General features: G+C 50.3%; 1 protein-coding gene across 8 annotated transcripts in view; it reads left to right on the forward strand.

Annotated features, from left to right (window-relative positions):
* The window catches only part of Rbp6 (RNA-binding protein 6), an 805,438-nt gene that overhangs the window by 499,678 nt on the left and 286,552 nt on the right, over positions 1 to 19,208 (forward strand). The gene's annotated exons all lie outside the window — the stretch shown is intronic.

Raw genomic sequence — 19,208 nt, forward strand, 5'->3', positions numbered from 1 at the left:
GGAAAGAGGCAGAGTGCAACACACACGTACGGAGAGGGTCGACAGGGTGGAGCGTGTACGCGCGTGTATTCGCGCGAGCCTAGCAGCAGGGGCGGGAGGAGAGGCGAGAGAAATTTGCGCGGCTTAATAATATAAATGCCAGGCACGCGAATTACCGGCGAGTGACTGAATTGCGCTAATTTTAATTGTACCCTTTTCTCCCGTGCCCTCTTCCCTAACCCCTAACCGACGCCATCCGCACCACCACCCCTCCGTTCGCCCGATGTCTGTCGAACTCGTTCTGGCGTTTCGAGCAGCCGGCTCTTTTCAGCGGAATCCACTGACAGCTCGTCCGCCGCGCCACGACATTTTTGTTGTTTTTTTCTGCCTTCTCACCCCCTTTGCCCGCCCCCTTTTCGCTCCCCGCTCTGCCCACCCGTCTCCGCCCTCCTCGCTCTTTTCCTTTTCTATTTTCGTTAGAAAGCTCACGAACGCGCTATCGTCGCCTCCCAATTTTATTTCACTTCAACGTCAAAAGCCGGAAGCGCATAAATTATGACGCGAACGGGAAATCACGATTCAACGCCGCCGCCGGTAATCACGTATCCCGGGATATTAACGAGCCGCATGTTCGATCGGACGGATTGGCTCGATGAAAATTTTGTTATTTCTGTTGCGAAGACTCGCCTATATAGCGCGCTGCTTCAATTTGCGCCATTATACGATAGGCACGGGTACAGGGGATTCAGCCAAGCTTCGAGATTACCCGATTCCTCGGAGAAGGGTTGTTGATCGATTCGAGGGTGGTTTAGTTCATCTTTCAATTCCAAGACCAAGAAGTGAAATTTTCAGTTTCGTTTCCCAACGCCTCTATAGATCTTATATTTAACCATACGCCGACAGAGAGACGACTGGAAAAATTCGACGCGACCATCCCCCAGCGAGATGATCAGCCAGCATCGCGACGCTCTCCGGTGATGCGCGTGCAACGGCGCGGATCGCGTGTTCGAAATAAAATAACGACCATTAATCGCGAGATGGGAGTAACATATTTCGCCCGAATGCTCGGGGCAGCTGGAGCGGGCGGTGCAATTTTCATAAAATGGCGGTGCTGCACTGGCCTCGACCCCTTCTCACCCCCTCGCGGCCCGTGCTCCTAGGATCCTCCGCGAAGCTCGTTCGAAAAAGTAATACGAGTGCACGCGTTCCGTTTCGAGTTCGGGAGCGTTGCCAGCAGCGAGCTCTCCGGGCCACGCGCGCGATACGAAGCTGGCATGTCTGGCGCGATCCACGCGGCGATAACTCGACGCTATAATAGATGTCATCGTATAGCCATTCTCGGCGGGGTGGGTCCCTTTTATTTCGACGCGGAATCGCGCGGTCGACCGAGGCGAACGTAAACCGGGGGGTAGGTCGAATCTTACGTTCAGCGCGACGATAATCCTCGCCAGACGGGAGCAGCGTCTCTCGGGCCCTTGGAAACCTTAATCCGGAAGCGTAGGTTTACGTTCTTTCATTAAATTAGATCGGAGAACGCTCGAAGAGTCGGTTCTTTCGGGTTATGGGCAACGGCTGTACACCCACCCCTCGTAATTGGGCTTTGCTGCTTAATGACCCTGATAAGGACAGTCGCGTGGGATACCGGTCGTTGAGGAAAAAATTGACCGATGAAACTGCGGGCTGTAATCATTGGATAATTGTCGGGGAGACTGGGAAGTTGGACTCGTACGATACCGTCGTTTTAATCCCCTTAATTTGGACGGAAAGTTGGGACATTTGGTTCCTTGTTTGCTCGGGGGTACTCGCCGGGTGGTTCTGCCATAAAGGCTCTAAAGGACAGTTGTCCTTTGTCCCGTTATTAAAACGACATCACGTTTGGAGCACGGTGGATACTTACAATTACGGCGTATTAATAAAATATATTCCGCGCGGTAAATAATTAATCGGTGCATGAATATTCCATGGTCCGCGAGTATGATGTTTATCGCGTAAATGGTTTAACACGCTTAGCGAAACTTTGTAAACCGTTCCGTGTATTTTGACGCGCATAAACTCCTCCCGTTTTATGTTCCACCGTGACAGGGAAAAGACAGGGACGTTTACCGAGAATTGTTGTTCCGACTGCCGTTCCGCAACCACGGCCACGATGTTACACGTCTCTAAAGCCCCGATGAAGTCAGAAATTTGGCGTTAGAAGTTCGTCAACCCCCGAAACACATGTTAAACCCGATGAACTTTACGGAGAAAATGGCCGCGCCACAAAGTTCATTGAAATGTCACCGACTGTCCCTGCGCTACAGCCCGACGTAACAACCTCCTCGAGACCTCGTGGCGGAAGCGCTTTGTTACCGCACTTCCGGGCTAGCGGAAATGGCGCAATGCGCTTCCGACATGGCGGAAAAGTAGCGACAGTCATTACCGAGTCCTCGAGGAACGCCTCTGCGTCCTTTTTCTCATCGGTCGCCGTTCTTTACAGCGTTCTCCTTGGGCCTATCGTCCGTACCGTTCGATACACGCGAGTCGTGCGTCAGCGGGAAGAAAGGTGGAAATAAAAGCTGGAGATAGCCGCGGGAGAAGCGCGCGGGCAGTGATTAAATCTAAACCGTGTGTAACGTCGCCAGCCGCTCTCGCGATCAGCATTACGATAGAGAAATATCGAGGGGCTAGATCGCTCTGAAAGTTCCAGCGGAACAGAAGCGGCGTGATAACTCATGGCTGTATTCGAAATAAGGATCATTCGGCTAGGTATATGTTAGCGCCGACGAGATACCAACCCGGGTATTCTGCGCGGACAGGAACTTGGATCACGGTTATCGAATATAGAGACGTCGTTTCTATTTTCGCCATCGTTTCGATCGAAACGAAATTCAATTGCATCGCGAACCACGAGGTTCATCGACGTCGTGACGTCGGCACTCGAGGCTATTCGAAGGTCGTGTCGAGGTCGTATCATCGGTAACCAAGTTCAGTGGAAGGTCATGGAAGACTCATCCAGGCCGTGATGTTGCGGTTCGAGGTCACTGGAAGGTCATTCGAACGTCATCAGTCGTTACGCGGATGTTACGACGTTAACGTTCGAGGTAATACAAAGGTCATACGGTAATCATGGAATTACTAATGGTCTTTTAATATTATGCAACGCTTGTCGCTCGCAGTGTTGCAACGTTGCAGCGGTAGAGATTGTCTCGCTAGGAATAAGTAACGTTAAGCGACGGTTGGATTATTGTTCCTGGAATTCACGTGTCTCGCTTTGGAATTATATATTCAATGTGATCGTGCTTGCGCGAGATACTTGGGTGGAGTTAAGTTGTTTTAAAGTGGAAGGTTCGGACAATGCAGCAAGTTCCTGGATAAGCCGGCATTAAATTAATGTTGGCGCAGAAGCGTTAAGGGTGAAATATCTCTCGAATTGTTATTGCTGTGCTTTGTTCGATAAACTTTCGCAGGGATTGTTTATTACGCGGAAGAAGTTTGAAGCACCTATCCATGTAACTTCCATGAAGACACCCGTGCCATAGTTGTAGCTTTGAGCCACCCCGTGCGCGATACGAAATGCAGCTTCACTCTTACACGCCGGTTCTCCTAATCTATACGCGTACACGCGACCCGATATTTCGTAAACGGTATCAAACGAGTAGAATTCCGAGTCCCGTTGTCGATCTGGACACTGGGTGAACACCGAGACGTATCGGTACGAAAGCCGTCCCGATATTGCCAAACGAGCTCATGGTAATCACGATTCGTGACCAGAAAAACGTAGGAAACAAGGAGGGAAAGGTCGGTAAGCAATCGTGCCGCGTGGAACAGGATCGCCATGGAGGCTGGCACCCCCTTGAGCAAGGCCAACGTTGGCTCGGGGTAGCAATGGCATCAGCCGCGCCAGCATAATATCCACTTGTTACCGAGTAGCGATACGTGCGTATAGAGAGGAGACAAACGTGTACGTGGAACATTATTCAGAGTGGCGCTACCTTGAAAACGTGGTGGGACGCTGCGCGAGCAAGGGAGCGGGCGAGGGAGGAGGATAGAGATAGACGTGCAAAAGGATCAAGGTTTGAGAGAATCACGGGGTTGGGGCGTAGAGAAAGGGAGAATAGGGCGGCGAAGGAAAGACCAGGACGGGAGAACAGAAGGGAGAAAGAGAGCCGTACCACGTCTCGCGTAACGAGCTGCCGGCTCCCCAGGGTGTTCAGCTCCTCCACGTTCGCCCCTCCCGGTTCGTCTCCTCGTCTAGTATCATCTCCACCTCCGTGCCCTCGCAAGCATCCACGTACCTTCTTTCAGCGGAGTCGTTTTGTTTCCTTCGTCGAGCGAGAGATACCCAACTAGTCGACTGGTGGTGGTCGTTGCCGTTCTCGCTGTATCGACGCCACTCGTTCGTCGATCCCCGTGATACGCCATGGCGTTTCGTCGGATCCGACGTGGATTTAGCGCCCGCTCGACGATCGAACGCGGCCAACGTTCCATCGGCTCGACTCGTTGTTCCGTGGACCGTTAACGACGAGCTACACTCGTTAAGGATGATTAGTCAACCCGAGAGGTTCCGGTTCTTTGCAAACGAAGGGAAGATGTTGGCGATGCGGGATGTATAAACACCAGGCCGTTTCTCGAGGTTCGCCCGGGGCGAAATCTCGAGGTCAAAGCGTTAAAGGTTGTAAGGACCGGTAAGGATCACGTGACAGCGGCGAGCCCTCCCGAAAGACCAATTTGTGATTCCGAGTAGAGCAAGGACTACGACTACATGTACATCCTTTGGGTACTTTCGGCTCTCTCCCATTTCCTTTCTCGGTGGGCGGGTCAAAAGAGACCTGTTACATTCATCTTTCGGGACTAAATACGCTGCCTGGCAAACTCCCTGGCTAGCATTAGAGCGAAATCCCATGCATTTTATACGCGGTCAGGTCATTCAAAGCGACGGCTCGTTACTTATACCGGGTGTGTACTCTGGAACACCTTCCCCTCCCCGGACAGTTCACCGGTGGCACCCTTGTGGACACAGTCCAACCCCGAGGACCTTCGCAACCTTCCTCTGAAACATCCGGCTCTCTCTTCTTCCGTCTTGCTACCTAACGTGTGTCCACTTTCTCTTCAGCAGCTATAGCCTCCGGGCTATATGTGTAGCGAGATGGTAGAAAGGGGGTCGGGGCCGCGAGAGGAGGGTATGTTTGCGCGTCGTAAGTGGCGTCCAGTGTCCGTACAACGTTCCACGTCCCTCAAGGTTTCTGCAGCCGGAGTCAGGGATCATACACGCCGTTCGGTGACAGATACCGCAGGATCCGAGTGCATTTATGGTTGGCAAGTCCATGGGACGAGCGAGGGTAACGGGAAAGAGCCGGAGGTGTAATGTTATCGTTTGCTGGAAAAATACCGCGTTTCGTGGAACGAGTGAGAGGGTGTAAAAGTGGTAGTAAAGGCGATGCTCCGTATCGTTACACGTCGTGAGTAGCGTCGTTAGGGTTTCGCCCGGGAACTCGGTTCGATCCGACCGAAGTTTGTCAAAATCTTCTCACCGCGCAAACACACCTTTCCCTCCACCGCGATTTTTCTCCTCTCTTTCCTCTATTTCGTAACACGAGAGACAGTTTACGCGCGCGTGTTACCTTCCCCGGAGAGGAAAGTCTCGTCTCGGACGAATTTCCTGCTCTGATCATAGACGTTTAACAGGGTCACTACTTGCTCATCACATTCTACAGATATGAAAAGTTCGGTATCTCCAGTTTTCAAAAGGTACGAACCGATAATCTCTCTTTTATCCGGGTCTATTCTGTCTGGAGGGTCGATCGTTTCGAGGCTCCAGATTGAAATTCGTAGCTCGACCGAGCGCAAAGCACTTTAATGCGCCTCCGCCCTTCCCTGCCTCTTCTTCTCTTCTTTTCTTCCTATCATGCGGATTTCGAGGTGATCAATTTTATTGCCCTACTCGCCCTCCGTTCTTCCTTTTCCGCGACTTATACAATCGGCCCTGGAAAACATCCGGATTTAACTCCGTCGCTTGCGATCCGCGTCTTTCAGAACCAATTCCTACGAAATAACATCGCGCGCTTCCAACATCCCGCGTCCAGGCGCATTTGCGCTTCGAATTAAAGGCGCATTCGTAGAAATCATTCGGACAAACGCATAGACTCACGATCGTTCCTTCACCCCCGTCCATCGGCGTCCCATCGTCGAAGCACACCCCGCAACGATCGGAACGTCGGTCCTTCGACCTCGCCATCGTCGTCCCAGAGCTGGCGAAATCGTGGAAGGACGTCGTGTCTCGTCGAGCTTCTATTCACGCCGATGAACGTTATCAGGATACCGCTGGATTAACCGTTGTCCAAATATCGAAAGGATAAAACGATGGCGGCGGGGCTGTGCCAGGGCTGCGCGAATTGCAGCGTCCACGGACAAGCGGATAAATCGTCGGGTTAATCTTCGACGGAACTTTGTAAACCGTGACGTCGGGTCCAGGTGGAGTATCGTTTGACCGTGGATCGAGGCACGGCTGCCACCTGTCGCTGGCGACAGTAGTTTCTCGGCCAGCGGGAGACGGAAGCCTCAGATATGTTGTGTCGCATTGAGATAAGCTAAGCTCTCGCGTGATGGAGCAGCCCGTAAACTCGGGGAGCCACGCCATGATGCCACCGAAATGGCTGCTAGATAATGTATAGGTATACGCGATGCGCGCCGGCCCCGCCACCCTCCTCGCCCACCCACACATGCACGCGCGTAAGGGGTTGGCGAGCGCGCACACCACTTTTACGCTTCCCTCGCCGCCTCGTGTGCTCGTTCCCGCTCTATCACGGCTGCTCGCGCGTACACGTAGCCCCCGTTTCCCGGCTGAAGAGAGCCAGCTATTTTCGGAGCGACACTTCACTCCATGGATACAGCAGCTAGCTACCTACCTGTGGTCGGGAGAAACGAGCAGCCGACCGGCACCGTGCTTGTCCCCGGATTTTTCGGTGTCGCTCGCGCTTTTGTCTCGAAACGTCATTGAAAGCCTTATTATATGCTCGACTCGAGGCGCGTCGCGCTGTTCCGCGCGTTATCCTGCAGTATTTGTCTTCGTGCCCTGTCTTCCGGATGGTAAATCCGTATCGCGATTGCGTGCGTCTAAAAGGGTTTGGCAAGGGTAGTTTCGCGTAACGAAACCTTCCGCGGGTGCGAATCGATACGGAGTGTCGTTCGAGTCGTTCGTTTACCGAATCCATTAACCTCGAAAAGGAAATTTTCGTTAATATCAGTCGTTGATTATTCCTGCCGGTTGCTCGAGTAAATTTTGTCTCGCGAATTTTTAGCTAGATTTCGAGCGCGTCGAATTTGTTTCCATGTCGAGGAATTTTGAAAAACTCGACGAATTTACGCGACGTCCTTCCTCCTTCCGTTTCGAATTATGAAATTCCTATTGCCAGATTGCGTTACATCTTCTTGGCGTGGCAGATTCCCTTTGGCGAATAAAAGACCGTGAAAGCATTCCATTAGCATCGACGTCGGATATTCGTCCGTACCGAAAAAGCGGACCCACGCTGGAGAAATCATTTTTCACTCGGCGTAATTGCAACTTTATCGTTCGATTTCGCGGCCGTAGCGTTCCGCGCGTCGCCGCTTCGTCGTCGATGATTTACGATCCGCGGCGCGGCGAATTTTTCCGCGCGTTTGCGCCACCCCGTATAGCCGCGCGAAACCCCCGTTCCCCGGAATGCAAATTCGGCTAGCTCGGACGACGCGTTCTCGTTGGAGATTTTAAAAGCGAGCATCTGAAATAGATCACGAGCCCGTGCATAGGCGGCGTTCCGCGAAGAAAACAAATTACACCCCGTTTAATGGACACCTCATGAATATTCAAAAAGTTCGCCGTTGTACCTGTTGAACGCCCCCTAGCCTTCGCACTTATTTATTCCCTTATTCTTTCGATCCTTTCGCTCGCGTTCCGTCGATCGTATCGTTTTCGCTCGTCGATTTTCGACCATTCTCACCCCTTCGACCTCACCCTCCTCCAGGTGGCGAACGTCTCGAACAGTGGCGAGCTCGAAACGCCTGTCGGTCGGTCTAATATACTTAATAGCCGGAGTTTTTAATGACGACTCAGCAGCGATAGCAGGATGGCGGGTGGACGGCGGGGTGCATCGCGAACGAAGCTCGAAACAATGTGACGGCACACAGGTTCGCCGGCGCAGCGTCTCGCTCGCGCGCTTCATCCGAGCCCGACGGACTCAAAAAGCTTTTCATTTTTTGCCTAGCGCGCTTTTTATCATCGCATTGAATCGACGTGTAGAGAAAAGGGGGATAGAGGAAGCGAAACGGAACGGAGCGTGTGCGTGTACCTCTCTGTCCTTTCGTCGACTTGCAGCCGCGCCGCAGTTTCTCTCTCGCCCCTTCCGACGTCCCTCCCTTGTCTCTTCCTCTCTCTCGCACCCCTTTCTCCCGCTCTTTCTCTCCCCCGCTTTCTCTCTCGTCGTCTCTGTCGCTCTGTGCGTTACCGACGCGTGTCTCAGCGTTGCATCACGGTGAATGGGTCTGGTAATTGCACGCTTAATATTTCAGGGCTTTCTCCGTGTAAGCATGTAAAAAAGTCCGCGATTTAGCCCTGTGAAGCGAGCCAGTCGCCGCCCCGCCCCGTCCCGCTTCCTGTTCCTTCTTTTCACCGCGATATCTTTCTTTCTTCGCCGGTGTTTGCGATGCACTGACGAAAGTAGCAAAGCGGAAACTCGTTCCTCTCGCGAGCGAGTGAAGCGAGCGGGCGAACGAGAGCGAGCGCGCGCTCGCCGCCGCCTTTATCCTGTCGCTCTCTTCAGTCTTACTTTCCCTTTGCCGTGTTCTCCCGGCCCGTTTTCCCTCAGCCAGAAAGCTAAACTTCGGCTACCGGACAATTTTTCGCGAGCCGCGTCGCAGACTCGTCGTCGTGAAAGAATATAAAAGGACGAAGGAGACGGGTCCCGAGTTCCAAATGGAAGCGACCGTGGATCCGTGTGGGAGTAATTCGTCACTGTTATCCAACGTTCATCCGTATATTCGTCATGCTGTTTCTCCTCCATACTTCATAGTATCCATTAATCGGTTCTTCGACGCCATTGTTTCCCTATCGGACTTTTATTAAGTAATCCATACCGAGTACCCTTTACTCGACCATTCAATTCCGCAATTCCGAATGCCTTACCGACCCGCGTGATATAAATCGCGTGGTTTCCGCGACGTATGAAACAATTTGCTTGTCGTTCAATCGGTCACGTTGGGTTTCATCGCGAAATAAGGGTGCACGTGGCTGCGAGGGCGACTGGAAAGTGCCGCGTAACGTTTCCACGATCGAAGGAGAACGACTGTTCGAATTAGAAACCGTACGGCGTCCCTGTCGCCCTGATAAGGGACAAAGGGTGTCCTAATGCGAGTCTCCCGACAAAGCGCCATTTCGGGTTCGCTCCTTGTGCCGGATCGCGCGACAAAGGCCGCCGCGATCTCGATCACAAATTGACAATAAAAAATGTCCAATTAACCCGAGGAGCTCGGAGGATAGAATCGACTCGAATTGACTCGGCTCCCCCGTACCATCGGACGTCTTTTCACCGCAATGAGGGATCCAAGGAGAAGGAGAGAAAGAACAGGGTGGACGGGAAGGGTGTCCACGAAAGAAGGAGAAAGGGGAAGAAAGAGATAGAAAGAGAGAGAGTGCACTGGAGCTCGCGTGAAGTTGGAAGCAATCGAGAAGGTTTAATCCCACTCGATTGCGTTCCTTGCCCAGCAACTTCAGTTCTTCGCCGCCCTCTTCACCCTCGCGTTTCATCCCCTGCCTTCAGCGAGCCACTTTTCCCTTTTGCTACAGCAAACGACGACCGAACGTCCCTGTATACGTTCGTGTATTATACGTCCGTGCACACGTGTGTACACACGCGTGCAGTCGGGGTAGCGCGAGTGTGGATGTGTAAAAGAGAAGAGAGTCCTTCTTTTGTTCGCCGCTATCTTCGTGCATTCCCGTAGTGGTCGTATAGAATCTTGAATCTGAGTGCAAGGCACACGCACGCACACACCTGTAATCGTCTCTCGACGGTCACAAAAGGTGCTGTCTAGCTCACCGGTAGCCGAGCTGCATCGGTATTGGTGCGCAGCGGTGATGTTCGAGTCAGTGGAGGAGGTGAGACCGCCTCGTAAATATTCTACGGCCAATTTCCCGTTGTACGCGAATACAACGGGTTCCCCTGGCCGAGCGAATCGCAAGCAGGGGCCACGAAAAGTCGAGACACCGTCCAAGATATTTTTCACCTCGACCCCCAACCGAACTCGCCGATTTCCGTCGATCCATTGTCGATGAATTCCTCCGGGTTCTCGGAGCCGTTCCTGCCCTTTGCTTCCATTTTTCCCTCTCCTATTTCGGGTTTTCGTTTTTACTTTTGTACGTTCGTTTCTTCCTCCTGTGTATTTTTCTGGTATAAACCGGACGGAACGTGAAATCGGACGAAGAAATTGGTCCGAAAGAAATTACAGGAACAAAACGGAGTCGCTCGAAAGGGGCGAATAGCAGGTTCCGTTTGGTCCGTGAATAATAATTTTCGGAACAGTTACACGAAATTTCTTGACGCCTCGCACGCGGCCCGTTCATAGCTGCTGCACGCCCTTTTAATGGCTCCGCGTAAAACCTAGTTTCCCGCACATGTTGCCACTATATAATTTAGATAAAATATGCACGCGGTCTGATTCGGATGCGAAGGACACCCTCTAACGGATCGATCCGGCGACGTGGCTCGATTAAAACCCGTTACCAAAATCATGTTTAACGAAATATTCGATGAAACGATCTGAGAGACAGAGTATGGAGAAATTCTTCAATCGCGCATTCGAACAAAAACCGATCTTTATTTTACCAAAAGCGTCTTCATTCTCATCTACGAAGCTACCCCTATTTGAGGAGAACACGGAACCGATCGTACCTGGCGGAATAGCCCGTCGAAAATGATTATAGAACAGTTTCAGAAACGCACAAACAACGGGAAAATCGTTGCTGACAAAACCTGGCGAAAATGTAATTACACCCGATGAAGGTGTCTCATGGCGGACCAATGGGAGTCGTTGTTCGTCCGGCGAGAATTGAAATTCCTGGCTGTGCCGGGCGCGGGACGGGCGAATTAATCGCAAACGAATTTATCTTTGACGCTCCGGGTTAAACTAAAACGCCCAGATATTACGGGGAAGTAAGCTCGTTAGAGGGTTTACAGCATCACCGGTGCCTCCGACCGAGCCCTCGCCCCTCCTGTATTTCTCGCGTAGGTGGTAGTAGCTTGCGGTCTGGTAACCGCAGTCTCTACTGCGCTGTCGGTTGCGGATACCTCGGCCTCGTGTGCAACCTCGCGTCTGTTTTGTGCAAAGGGCTTTCAAAAACCGCGACTGCCGAACCGTACCGACTCCCCAAGAACAGACGCCAGCGGTACGACGTGCCAGAGGCCCCTCTCTCTAAAGCACCGTCGAATACACTTTGACGGGCGCGCGCTTTCGATTAAGCTTGAAATCTACTCTTCCAGCCATCCCGCCGCGCTAATCTCCGCCGCGATTCTATGGCAAATGCTCGCTCGAATTTAAGATCGTTGGATCCCGAGTTTTCCCGATTCTTCGAATCCACGATGATATCTTCGCAGCTGCGATCGCTCGATTCCATTCTTATGGAAGGCGAATTTTGTCGCGGCTGATCGAACGTTTTCGTGCCGTTGGTGCCTGCGGTTTGGTGGCGATGGAATACAATTCGCGACGATAATGGCGAGATGTATTTAACTTCTTGGAAGATAGATTTTTCACGTGTTAGACCCCTTCCATTGTTTCATACGTTGGACCCCTTCTTCGATTGTTTTACCTGTTAGACCCCTTCTTTCGTTGCTTCAATTTTCTTTTCTGTTTGTGGCAGTTTGTTACAATTTTATTTTGTTTCAACCCTTAACCCAGGGCTGACATCCAGTTTCTAGATATTAGATTTGAGGCACCGGATTATTTTGGTAAGTAGAAATTCGGTCATCGCAAACGATGGTCTAGGATAGCAGTTAATAAATTACATTTCCGCAGGCAGGAATAATTTTCGCGATTTTAAAGTCGCCCCGCATGCACTTGCTCTCCACGGTCTAATTTATATCATCCGTGTATCTAATAACTTACGTGTTGCATACACGCGAATGCAAATTGCTAGCCGTATCGCGAGACCGACCCGACGATAGGTTTAAAAAGGAAATTAAGAAGATGGCGAGTTGTTTGCACGACAAATTCCTCGCATCGGGATCCAAGCCCGCTCGACGTGGTTCGACTGGTGCGGCGTGTAATTCCAACTGCAGGGAAATATTGAAACTTTCGGGATTGGATCGAGGGCGATAGGCTATGAATTTGATTATCAGGAAGCGCGTGTATTCGTGCACCTTCGCCGGCAATCCCTTTTCGCTGCTTGCCCCGTCTAATCAGTAATTAGAATCTGTGGATATACGTGCGTCTATCCCTTCGTGGCAGTCCTTCCGCACCGCGTGCAGCACGCCTCCCCGTAGACCCTCTTCTAGACTGCTGATTAATATTAACCACGTTAGTCGTGCTGTTGTGATTAATATGACGTATCGATCGACGTTATCTAAGTGAATAATTAATTCGAGATTGTACATGCAGTCGGCGCGCGTGTATAGTCGTTACGCAAGGGGCACGTTTCCGTATCGTCTTGAATGCACGCGTGTCCGCTAGACACACACACGGTAATTCGGATTCACCGAGGCCCTTGTAATTCCGGCGTAATTATTGCGCAAATGCAACGCGACCTGTACGTCTTCGGATTCTAGTTTGTCCGTTGGGCTGAAAAATGCGAGGAGTAACCCTCGTGCAAGTATATCTCGATATAAATCGTATTTAAAATCGCCAATTCGTACACGAAGTAGTACACTAGAGGCAGGTGCCATTTTTAACTTCGCGAATTTTTCGATTTTTCTGTTCCAGGACAATTTTAGCGTTATATAAGCCTGAGACATAAAAATTTCTCTGCTCCTAGCTGCCAATTTCAGTTCATAGTCATACCGAAGGAATTTTTGTTTAAATTTCTTGGATTTCCTTATTCGAACGTTTCATCTACCACCGCGAGCGTCTGTTAGTCGCCGCAGTTTAATCAAGGAACTCGGCAAGTTCGATTTATCAAAAAGTGACAGGAAGCAACTCGCATCGAGGAAGAAATGGCGGAACGACGTTGGTCGACGATACTTAACGCGGCTCGAGATCCAATTTCCGGCCGGGGTATTAGAAAATACTGGCGCTGATGTTCGGAAACGAAGGATTCGTTTGGAGTAACGAGTGTCGGCCACGCGTAAAGCAGGGACGCGCGTTGAACGAGGGCGATCGGTCGCGAGGCTTTCAAGGAATGACCATTATGTCCGTGGTGGCTGCTCGCACGGCCCCGCTAACCTGGGGGGCCGGTTAAAACACGTGTTCGCTCGCCGGCATAATGGCGGCAATAATTCCTCGGCCGAGAAATAAATTCTCCAATAATAATTCTCTCCTTGCGCCGCCGTATGTAGCTAACGTACCTAACTGGCCGCGATTTATCATTTCCACGTTCGCGCTTCGAATGCCACCCCCTTGCGTCTTCCGCCTTCCGGTTTCCCTTTGTCGGCCGACGTGCCACGGCTGCATGTGTGATTTAAGTGGGAATGTTCCCTTTCCCCCATTGATTCCACGGGAATTTGAATGCGAAATTTTGACAGACCGCAGGCTGCTTTTCAGAGGGAGTTAAAGATGCGTCTCTGGACTAGTTTTCGAATTTGAATCTCTATATACTCCCACTTCCTTATAATCCGAGGAAGAGTACGTAGCTAATTCTCTGGTGTAAATTTAAATATATCGTTTCACATGCGATGAAACGCGTGCGGAAAGAATTCCACGAAAATATTTCGACGCTCGGTGTCTGAGCTATGGCCTGAACGAGAGGAGCCACGCAACTACCCAGTGGGAAGGAAAAAATGGAGAAAAGGGAGCGGAGGCTCGAAAGATAAGAAGGAATCGTTGATTTATGGGCAGCCAATCTATATAATTTGCAAGTCAAATGTATGAATAAAACAACGTGGAACGGTATCGATGAAACACGAGCGTCCGAATATGAAAAAATGATCGATGGCTCGTCAAAATTTCGCCGCGGTACGCGGTACATAGATCCCGGGACACCCCGTCGCGCCGCGAATTGCCATCCCGTTCTATTTCGTTTCGTTCAACGCCGGCTCCCGTTTCCGTTTCGCCCTCCGCGTCGGCCGCGCCATCTCGCCTGCCGGCGAATTAAGCTGCTTTATAAAAATGTAAAAGGATTCACAAGCGAGCCGTTTTCGAGGCTGGTGTACGGTAGGCGTGGATGGAAACCGGGGCTGCCGAAGGGATGAGGAAAAAGCGTAGGGGTAGGAGATGGAAACGGGGTCTCGGCTAGGTACCCGCGAAGCTGGGGAATCGCAAATGCGATTGGGAGCTTCATTGTTTCCGAGGAAAGGAAAGAAACCGTGAGACTTCGACCTGAGAGAGGAAGTTTAAACTCGACGAGCGGTCGGGGGTTGGAACGTTTTTGCGAAAAGCAGTCCGGAATATTTCCTAGGAATTCTGATCGCGTCGCGCCCAACTTTCGGTATGAATATTTAATTACGGAATATTCGCTTTGATCGATCGTCCACCGGATGCCTATCGTGATGGACGAGTGCGATCGGGGGTGCGATTAGACTTGTCCTTCCGGGTGGCGATCTGCCGTTTAGATCCAACGGGCGATGTCGCTTTGTAACGGAGTACTCTATGCCGAATAATAGCCCGCAAGGTGCGAAGAGGTGCGATGGCAGCAGCGTCCTGGACGACGTTTCTACCACGCGTGCACGAGCTCGTTAACCCAATTTCTTCGTTAACGAAATTCGAACGCCATCGACGTTCCACGTATTCCACACGTCGACCACGAACGAGCTGCGAAAAAGAGGGTAAAAGAAAACGAAGATGGATCGAGAGCCTCGAGTCCCTGTTCACTCCGCGCGGCAGAATACGATGGCTTCTACCGGGAAAGAAGCAGGCCGGTTTGCAATTCCCGATTAAATCGTGACGTCGTACGAATGTCATTACCTGCTTATACATTAGAAATACGCCAGGGTGTACGGCGCGCACGTATCGCGGAAAACAACACGCCCCCTATCCCGGACGCCGTGCCGGTCGCCCGGCAGCGGAATCCGCATTACGTATTCATTCGTGATTTCCTTCGGACTATAGAGCGGTTGGAAGTCGAGGCACAAATGCACAAAGTAAGATTCCGATCTCGAGGCATTAATTGAGCGGAGCCCTGTATTTCCCTGTGGGCCACGTAGACAGAGGTGCCTTCCGCTACCAATCTCCAGCAGTTTCGGTTTCAGACCGATAGAAATGGAGAGAGAAGGGGCGGCGAATGTGGCTTCGAGCGGATCACACGGGCGGCAGAGGGGTGCTGGAAGGGAAGTTAAAGTTGCATGCAGGGTGTAATATGGCGTAGGCACGGTCTACGACCAGAGAGGGCCTCGTCGGGGTGGGGTACGAATACGGGGTAATAGAATGTGCATGTAATAACCAGAGGAAATATACACTATGCAGCCTCCGAGTGGAAGGAAGGCAAAGAGAGAGAGAGAGAGAGAGAGAGAGAGGGTGAGAGGGAGGGAGAAGAAATAACGGGACGATGGCGACGGAAGGAAAAGGAAATTTTTCCTTTCTCCGCCTTCCGCGCAGTTTCATCGTCCGCCTTTCTTCTTCCGCTTCGGCCGGGCGCGAACGTTCGCCCCGTGCGAATTTTCCAGGGTTTATTTGCCGGAATACGTTTACCTTTGCTTTATTTCGGGGCAGACACGCGTCTGACGAATTGTAACGAGATTCTTTGTGCCGTGGAAACGTGCGCGCTAGTTGCTATGTACGTAAGAGGGGTAGCATTTCGAAGTGGCTGCGATGGTGGAGAAGTTTTCGAAACTTGTTAAGGAAATTGCAGATATTCCCGGCGGGATTCGCGAGTATCGAATACTATCGAATCCTCTTTGTCGTTTCGCGTATTTTCAAACAATTTTCAACAGCTCGATGAACCGGTATTAACGCGATCGATGTAATTTTTGTCGTACAATTATCAGATACGAAAAACATACGAGGAGTTAAACTGGTCGTTGTAGCGCAAGGGTGTAAAGGTCTAAACGGACCTGACGCGTAATCTTGACTAGCTTTTCGTTTTAACGGAAACCGGTTTAATTTATCCGTTTTTGAGGAACGAACTCAGCAGAAATTCGACTACGCAAGACGGATCCACGCGAGTCGTCGGATCGCACCTGAGCGAGACCGCTGTCTAATTGAATCGGAAACGTTTGACCGAATAATGCTGAGCAACGTCCAAATCCGTTTGCTTCACGGTGTCGGCTACAGAAGCTGGGACACATTTTGTCTGCGGGACACCGCAATTAACTGTCTGGGATTTCGCGTGTACTCGCACGACAAGGACAGCTCGTGTGAAACGTCAGCTGCGTCTACGGACACCTCTGTCGTCGCGTCACAGTCAAAATCCCCGAGTGGCGAGAGTCCGTCGTTCGCCGATTTTCGCGGGAAGAAACGTCTTCGTCGGATAAATTAAGGACGTGTGACGAGAGATGGAAAATGGAGAAGTTGGCCAGCCGCTGGCGTCGTCTCTCGCATCGGAAAAGAGACGAGGACCTCGCGTCATTGCAAACGATTCCGCGGCGAAATCGAGCCGATAAAGTCGGGATTTCCACGGGCTACGAGTCGGTCATCGCGCTGGCTCGGGTTATATTATATTAAAGTAGTAAACCGGATAATAAAGCGAGCCACGTCTCTTCGTGTTCGTCGCTCGGTTTTACGGCCACCCGTACGACATCTTATATCGCGCACTTACAGTCGCCCTTTGCCGATCATAACCGGGCACATCGGTCCCACGTACCCCCGTGGACGGTTACTTTTTACCTTTCCTTCTCCGATCGTGGCTAGTACGTAGCGCGATCTCGAGTCGTGAAAATCCGACGCAAGCTCGTTTTTTGATAAGCTCGTCGTAAGGTTGATACGTTTGTTGGAGTTCATAGGGAGGTAATGGGGTGAACGGATGACTTTGGCCAATGTCCTCGTGCGGATTGCACGCTGTCCAACGTCTATAAGGAATTTATCAATGTCCGTAATTGTTGGAATGCTAAAGACATAAGTCGAGATATCTTGCATATAACATCGATGTTAAAATGTTTCTGATTATTACATACTAATGTATGATTGCGTACGTGTCGGTCGCCAGCAAAATTCCTTTGTTCAAACGAATCAGTTTCTATGCAATCATTGTGCAGCATACACCGATCGAGTTATCAATTATTATAGCGTTCCCTCTTTATAATTAGTGTTTCTTTCTTTTTAACTCCACTGTCATACGAAATTCTATCAGTAATTATAATTGTTCGTGTTCCTGAATAATTATAACTAGTCATCTAAATTTAGAAATTTATATAGTATTCTATAGGCTTGTTTGAGAAGATCATGGAACAACATTGTCGAAACAGTTTTTATTTCGATTAAATCGAGAAAATATTCGTCGGTAACATGTATACGGGGTTTTACCATCACACAGCCATTGCTCGCTTCTCTCGTCTCGACAATGCCGTAGCTACACGTAATCTCAGTACCAAATAAAATGGAGCAAACAGATAACAGTCTGCGAACAGAAAAAATAGTACAAATAGTAACGCAAATATAAATCCAAATAAGTTCAGAGGGAACGTAGAAAATTTACAAGAAATAGAAAATATATAAAATTTTGTGCGTAGCTCTTAGCTTGGTATCGTTCTCCAAAGATTTTTCTTTAGAAAACGATACCAGTTACCAGGTCTCACCACGTGGAGGTGACTACGCATCGAGACCCGACATGCGCCCTAGTGGCGCAGCCTGATGGCGCTACCTGTATCAAAGGCACCCTAATCTAACTTGGAGCGAATTAAATTAAAATGACTCTACTGACACTTTATTATATTTCGTGTCATACAAAAGGGATTTCGGTTCGGTATACTGAAACTCTACTGTCGCAACGCTAAGATATTTTCAAGTTCCCATAAAAATGGGGAATGAAATATCAAACACGCGAGCTAATAAAAAATCGCGACGCGCCCGAACGAGTTCGCGATTATTCGAAAGACCGACTAGCCTAGGCGATGTACTCCCGTGTACAGAGATAACTTCATACCTCGGCACCCTCCCGATCGGGCCTAGCTCAATTCCAGTCACTGTCGCACTCGCCAAGACTTACACGTGGACCAAGGATAGTCCCTGAACCAATGAAACTTCTAGTGTCAACGCGAGGGCCCTGCTGGGCGGTTGCCGGCCAAGACAGACACTTCGCATCCCAGCCACACGGGGTAGAACTTAATCATCCCTGTGGTCTAACCGTAGATGGTACTAGTCCGTCAGCCAGCATGTGCCCGAGCCCCAGTCGCGTACGACTTAGGCAGCGGACCGCCCCGTCGAGGTCAGAAGACGCACTGATCCGAGGGGGTCACCCTGGAACCCGATGCATGACGAGATTGACAGTGACTGGAAATGAGTGTCGGAGACGAGTCGTGAGGATGACTTACGAAGCATGTACTTATCGAGTACACGAGAGCACGTCGCGTAGGCTAGTCGGTACTTACGAACGATCGCGATTATCGCGAGAACAATTATGTTCTATTTGCTAAACGAGGGGGATAAGAAAATGATAGAGAATTTATAAATTTCGCTCCAAGTTAGGTAGCTTACCTTTGTACAGATAGCGCGCACATGATACTTAGTCTATGGATCTATCTTATGATTACTTAAAAGTAAACGCACGCATCGTTCATTGATGTGTCGCAAACAGAATCATGAGGAACCTAAAAGCTAAAACAGAATATATTATTGTTAACATGTACCTGAAAGGAAACGGATTAGTACGAGGAAACCATCAACGTTAATAACCAAATGGAACGAGCAAGCCAACGACGAGACCTGAGCAACATAACTTTGAGACAGAAACATTCCCACGGTGAGATATAAACATACCAACGAGGAAGCGCTCGAGTATTATACGAAATACTCGAACGCTCTAACGAAAACAAATCGAACGGAAGTCGTAAAATTTGTGAAAGGAAAGCTTTAGCCAACGATGAGACATAAGTAAACCAACGACGAAGCATTCGAATATTATACGAAATACTCGAATGCTGAAACAAAGAGACAAATAGAATGAAAGAAATAAAATCTGGAAGAAAAAAAATAATTAGAACCTG

This window comes from Eufriesea mexicana, unplaced genomic scaffold, assembly GCF_001483705.2.
Source record: "Eufriesea mexicana isolate 0111107269 unplaced genomic scaffold, ASM148370v2 scaffold1385, whole genome shotgun sequence".
Classification (NCBI taxonomy): Eukaryota; Metazoa; Arthropoda; class Insecta; order Hymenoptera; family Apidae; genus Eufriesea; species Eufriesea mexicana.